This window comes from Rhinatrema bivittatum, chromosome 2, assembly GCF_901001135.1.
Source record: "Rhinatrema bivittatum chromosome 2, aRhiBiv1.1, whole genome shotgun sequence".
NCBI lineage: Eukaryota > Metazoa > Chordata > Amphibia > Gymnophiona > Rhinatrematidae > Rhinatrema > Rhinatrema bivittatum.
Genome location: NC_042616.1, coordinates 493,925,937 through 493,932,181, shown reverse-complemented (window position 1 = coordinate 493,932,181; position 6,245 = coordinate 493,925,937). Strand labels below are relative to the sequence as shown.

The 6,245-nt window shown below is 43.7% G+C and overlaps 1 pseudogene; it reads right to left on the bottom strand.

Moving 5' to 3' along the window:
- Positions 1-4,283: 4,283 nt before the first annotated feature.
- LOC115083341 lies at positions 4,284-5,786 on the bottom strand (annotated as a pseudogene).
- Between the last annotated feature and the right edge of the window lie 459 nt (positions 5,787-6,245).

Genomic DNA, 6,245 nt, shown 5'->3' with positions numbered 1-6,245 from the left:
TCCTGGTGCCTGTGTCTCCAGATTTATTTATTTATTTATTTAACACTTTTCTATACCGACCTTCATAGTAATAACCATATCGGATCGGTTTACATCGAACAAGGGTCAAAAACTGAATCGGCAACTAAAGTAAATTAAACAATAGAAGTGGAAGGGCAAAGTTACATTCAACAAGGAGTAAGAACTTGGAAGCTTAAACAGCTGGAAAGAGGTTAACACAGGTATTAATATAAATATAATACAAAGAGAAAACAGGTTAAAGCATAATGTGCTCAATGTGCTCAAGTGTGCTCAAAAAAGTGCCAGTCCGTCGTTCAGGTATATGATAAGGACAAATTATTAGGTTCGTTTTGCTCAAACCATGACAGGAATGGACCTCACTTTTGAGCGAGGGCATGTTAATTGATTATGATCTGAATCTCTTAAATTTACTGCTAATGCTCTTCCTAATACTTGCATTGTTTCACGGAGAGCTTTGTTTCTGCTGTTTAGACCTTGTGATGGCTGAAGACACCAGAAAAATTCTAGAGCAAAAATAATTTCTGATGCAAAAACCAGAGAAAATTCATGTTAAGATCTCTTCCTAGCCTTGCCCATGCTAATTTCAGTCATGGAGAAGAGGACATGTTTTTCATTTATCTTCTTCAGCAGCTACTGCTAACTCATCCTTAAAAAGGAGTACCTTCCACGCAGATGGGCAGCAGTGATATGCTGCCAATGTCTTATCAAAAGGCAGCCTCCAGCTCAATGCTGCTTGCAGAGACACTGTGGGGACCATATTCAGCTGCTATGCAGCTGTGCTAGTTAGTCAGTTGTACATAAACATCTAACTAGTGGTGTGTATTCAGTGGCACAGCCATGCCACTGAATGTACCCGCCTATCTTAAAGTTAGCCGGTTATGTATAACCGGCTAACTTTAGGATAGCCCTTCAGACCAACCAGAGTTATCTGGATAAATTATCTGGCCAACTCCAAATATTGGAGTTAGCTGGTCATCTTATCCGGCTATCTTATCTGCTCTTCCCTAGAATGCCTCCCACCTGCCCCGGAATACCCATGACTTATCCTGCAACTAGTTACCCAGCTTTAATTTAGCCAGATACTGGCAGAATATAGCTGGGTAAGCCATTTAGATAGATAACTATTACATCATCCGTCTAAATGGCCTTTGAATATAGGCCACCTAGTGTTTTCATAAAATAATTTTACAAGGGGCTCCCCAAAGGCTCATCATGGAAGGTGAGAAGACAAGAAAACATGAGGGCGTTAACAATGAACAAAGAGGCTTTGAAATCCACCTAGCACATGGATCCTGGATATAGGTGGAAAATAAAAATCTTAAATAAATAAATAAATAAGTAAAGGACAATTAATATAGATGCTTGTTTTTACAGGGAGGAAAGGGTAACCAAGGTGCCCTGGGTTTCCCAGGAACTCAAGGAAGACAAGTGAGTAGCATGCTCCGGGCAATATATTTAGGGTTGTAGCTGACACTCCATGCAGATTACCCACATTCCTTCTCTTTAGGGTTGCTCTCTGCAGGTTCCCTCCATGCCTTTTGTTTTTCTGTTTAGGGTAGTAACTGCCACTTCATGCAGATTACCCTCTCACCTTCTTTTTCTAGGATTGTAACTGGTGTTCTGTGCAGGTCACTTCCAAGCATAAATTTTACCACATGTTGTTACTCCCATGCTTCATTTCTAGTCCCTTGCCACAAGAGATCTTCTGTGTTTATCCCACACACTTTTGAATTCTGTCAGTGTGTTTGTCTTCACCACCACCTCCAGGAGGACATTTCAGGTATCCATCATTCCTACCATGAAAAAATATTTCATGATATTCTTGGATCTACCCCCTAGAGCTTTGTATCATAACCCTTAGTTCTACAGCTTCCTTTCCATTTCAAAAGGTTTGTTTCTTGTAGGGATGTGAATCGTTTTTTGATGATTTAAAATATCGTCCGATATATTTTAAATTGTCAAAAATCGTTAGGGCCACGATACAATACCAATTCCCCCGATTTATCGTCAAAAAATCGTAAATCGGGGGAAGGGGGAGGGCAGGAAAACCGGCACACTAAAACACCCTAAAACCCACCCCCGACCCTTTAAATTAAATCCCCCACCCTCCCGAACCCCCCCCAAATGCCTTAACTTACCTGGGGGTCCAGCGGCACACTAAAACACGGCACACTAAAACCCCCTAAAACCCACCCCGACCCTTTAAATTAAATCCCCCCCCCCAAATGCCTTAAATTACCTGGGGGTCCGTAGCGGCGGTCCATAGCTAAATCGGGGGAAGGGGGAGAGCAGGAAAACCGGCACACTAAATCGTGTAGTCTTCAACCCTCGCTAAATGACCTCCTGCAGTCGATCTCCTGCCGGCGCCATTTTCCGTACGGAAAACGATTCGCGGCAGGAAATCGCTCCTTGACCCCCGCTGGACCCCCAGGAACTTTTGGCCAGCTTGGGGGGGCCTCCTGACCCCCACAAGACTTGCCAAAAGTCCAGCGGGGGTCCGGAACAACCTCCTGCATCGAATCGTTTTGGTCTATGGCCGCCGCCATTTTGCGGCGGCCATTTTGCAAAATGGCGCCGGCTGAAGACTACACGATGTAGTGTGCCGGTTTTCCTGCTCTCCCCCTTCCCCCGATTTAGCTACGGACTGCCGCTACGGAGGTAATTTAAGCTATGGACCGCCGCTACGGACCCCCAGGTAATTTAAGGCATTTGGGGGGGGGGATTTAATTTAAAGGGTCGGGGTGGGTTTTAGGGGGTTTTAGTGTGCCGGCTCACGATTTTAACGATTTTCACGATACTTTACACACCCAAACGGCAACAATACGATTCCCTCCCCCTCCCAGCCGAAATCGATCGTTAAGACGATCGAGGACACGATTCACATCTCTAGTTTCTTGTGCATTCATAATTCCTTTCAGGTTTTTAAAAATCCACATCATATCCCCGCCCCCCCCCCCCCCCCCCCCCCATCTCTTTTCCCCTCTGGGGCAGGGATTTTCAACTCAGTCTTCAGGACACACCTAACCAGTCAGGTTTCAGGATCTCCACAATGAATATGCATGAGATACATGCCCTGAGGACTGGATATATTTAGGTCCTGAAATTTCATCTTGTATGCTTTTGGTGCAGATGCTGCACCATTTATGTTGCTTTACTCTGGATCGTTTCTATCTTCTCTTTTTTGAGATACAGACTCTAGAACTGAACAGGCCTCAATAATGAACTGTATAGGGGCGTTATTTCCTTCATGCTGGTTGTGCCTCTCTCTATGCAATCTAGCATCCTTCTGTTCTTAGTCATATTGCTTTGCTACCCTTAGATCATCAGACACTATGACCCTGAAGTGCTTCTACTCATATTTTTTTTATTTTATTTATTTAAAATCTTTTATTCCATAGCTTCCTAGTATCTGTCCAGCACGGATCACAATAATACAATCATAAAACTTCACAATAACATAATAATAAAACATGATAATAAAATATGACATAAAATGTTAAAACATTCCATTGGTCTCTCACTCCTCATCACTTACAGCTCCTTTGAATTTCTGTACTTCAAATGCAGGACTCTGTACTTTTTGGCATTGAATCATAACTGCCAAGCATTTGACCACTCCTGAAGCTTCCTTCGATCACTTCTCATTCAGTCTGCTCTCTTCAGGGGTGTCCACTCTATTGCAGATCTTAGAGTTATCCACAAAGACAAACTTTTCCTTCTAAGCCCTCCATAATATTGCTTATAGCAGGGCTTCCCAAACCTGTCCTGGGGACCCCACAGCCAGTCGGGTTTTCAGGATATTCACAATGAATATGCATGAGATAAATTTGCATATTCATTGTGGGTATCCTGAAAACCCAACTGGCTGTGGGGTCCCCAGGATAGATTTGGGAAGTCCTGGCTTACAGAGATATTGAATGGAACTGGCCCCGAAGCTGATCCCTGAAGTACTCAACTAATTACCTTTCTCTCCTCAGAATGAATTCCATTTACCACTGCCCTCTATTGTTTATCAGTCATCCAATTTCTAATTTATTCCACCAGCTTGGGACGCGCTTCCATGCTGCTTACTTTAATTATAAGCCTCCTATGAAGGATGATACTTAAAGCTTTGCTAAAATCCAAGTAAACCGCCTCTAGCATATTCCCTTGATCTAATTTTCTTTTCTTTTTTTTTTTAAGTCAGGACAATTTATTAACTATAATTTTACATAGGGTTGGCATGGGGGATGTGGGTTGCCTAGTCTTTCTGGTGGTGGCTGCTACTCCTCTTTCTCTTCTTTGGATTGAAATTCTGAGTTCTTTTCTCTAGGAGTTCCTTTGCTCTCAGCACATTTTGATTGCAAATAGAAGGAGCCTTACACCGATTTGTCATTGTCTTAAATACATTTTCATGGTTCTTTTGAATCTCTTCTGGGCTCATTTTAAGAGATGTTGAGGATCCGTTGTGCCTGTTGGAGAATGATTCCCGAGAGACTGCAAGCTGTGGCTGACTCCCATCCAGACCGCCCTTCTGCATCTGCTGCCGCTCTGCTCGTGCAAACATTTGGTGCAGCACCCTGGTAAAAGCTCTGTCCACTGCCTGATGATCTGAGCCAGGTACTTCGCCACGGCCAGTGTCCCACTGTCTCAGCTCTCTCTGGCCCTCACATCACGTGTTGCACATCTTACCGAGATCAAGGGCACAGGGTTGAAAGGTCCTTGATCTAATTTTCTAATCGCCCAATCAAAACACGTGACCAGGTTTGCTTGATGCGATCTTCCTCTGCTGCCTTGGACCTTGCAACCCACTGGACTGGAGATATTTCACTGCCATTTTTGTCAGCAGAGCTTCCCATTAATTCTCCCACCACAGAGGTAGGGCTAACTGGGATGTAGTTTCCCACCTCCTCTCTGTTACTACTTTTGTGAAAAGGGACCACGACTGCTGTTCTCCAATCCTGCAGCACCATTGTCCATTTCCAGAGATCTATTGCACAAGTCTTCCAGAGGACCCGCCGGCGCCTCTCTGAGCTCCTTTGCTAACCTGGGGAGGTTTCTCATTGGGCCCCATGACCTTGTCCTCTTTCAGTTTTGCTAGCTCCACCCAAACGCACTCTTCTGTAAATGGTGTGGTATCTACCCCCCTCCTAAATGTACCCTTGCCATCCAATAGTGGTCCTTCTCCGAGAACAGAGTATTTGTTTAGCACTTCTGCATTTACCTTGTCTCGCTCAGGGATTGCTCCTCATCACCTTTCAGTGTTACAATTCCACCTCTGGCCTTCCTCCTTTCTCGGACACACCCAAAAAATGTTCTGTCACCATGTTTTATTTCTTTAGCAAGCTTTTCTTCCACTCGCTCTTTTGCCACCCTGATGTCTTTCCTTGCCACTTTCAGCTTTACAAGAGATTCTTTCCTGTGTTTATATTTTTGAGATCCATTGTATTTTTTGAATGTTGATTTTTTTTTTTGTCTTAATTTTTTTGTCCACCTTTTTGGAGGACCATATTGGTTTCCTTTTCTTTTTCTTTTATTTATTTATCTTACCTAAAGATCTGTTACCGTTATTATAGCTCCCTTTAGTTTAGCACACTGTTCTTCCACGTCTCCTAACTCCTCTCAGTCTGTCAGCTCCTCCTCAAAGCACTTCCCCTATTTAACTAAAGTCAGTATTTTTTAAATCAGGACTTTGAGTTTTGTGTGGCTTCTCTCAACCTTGGCCATTATATCAAACCATAATGTCTGATGACCCCTGGTACGTGGGTGGGCACCTACCCGGGCATCTTGGTGTTGATTTTTAAAAGAATTTATGGGCCCGATATTAAAAGTGCATTTAGCGCTGGATAGCCGAATAAGGGAGAAGAAGTAGAAATCTCCATTAATCTTGTTGTACACTTTGTATGAGGCATTCTAGATTCCAAGAAATAGGTATAAGAAAACACAGTCCGGAGAGAGAGCTCTTCAGCATTCGTCCCTAGCGGCGGCCATCTTACCCCCCCCCCCCGACCATGAGCTGATTTATTGTTTTTTTTTGCATTTGCTGCTCTCCTGACAATGGCACAGTGGAAAGAAAGCCTGGGTTGAGGCACGGCAGTGAACATTGAATATATTCACCTAATTAAGAGTTGAAAGAGTGGTCATTTTGGACTGCTAAGTCGAGTGGGATCCAGTGCTAGCCTGCCATATTCCAGAGGGATGCAATTCAGATCTCTGCTAGTGGAGTAAAATGGCCATTGAAAGGG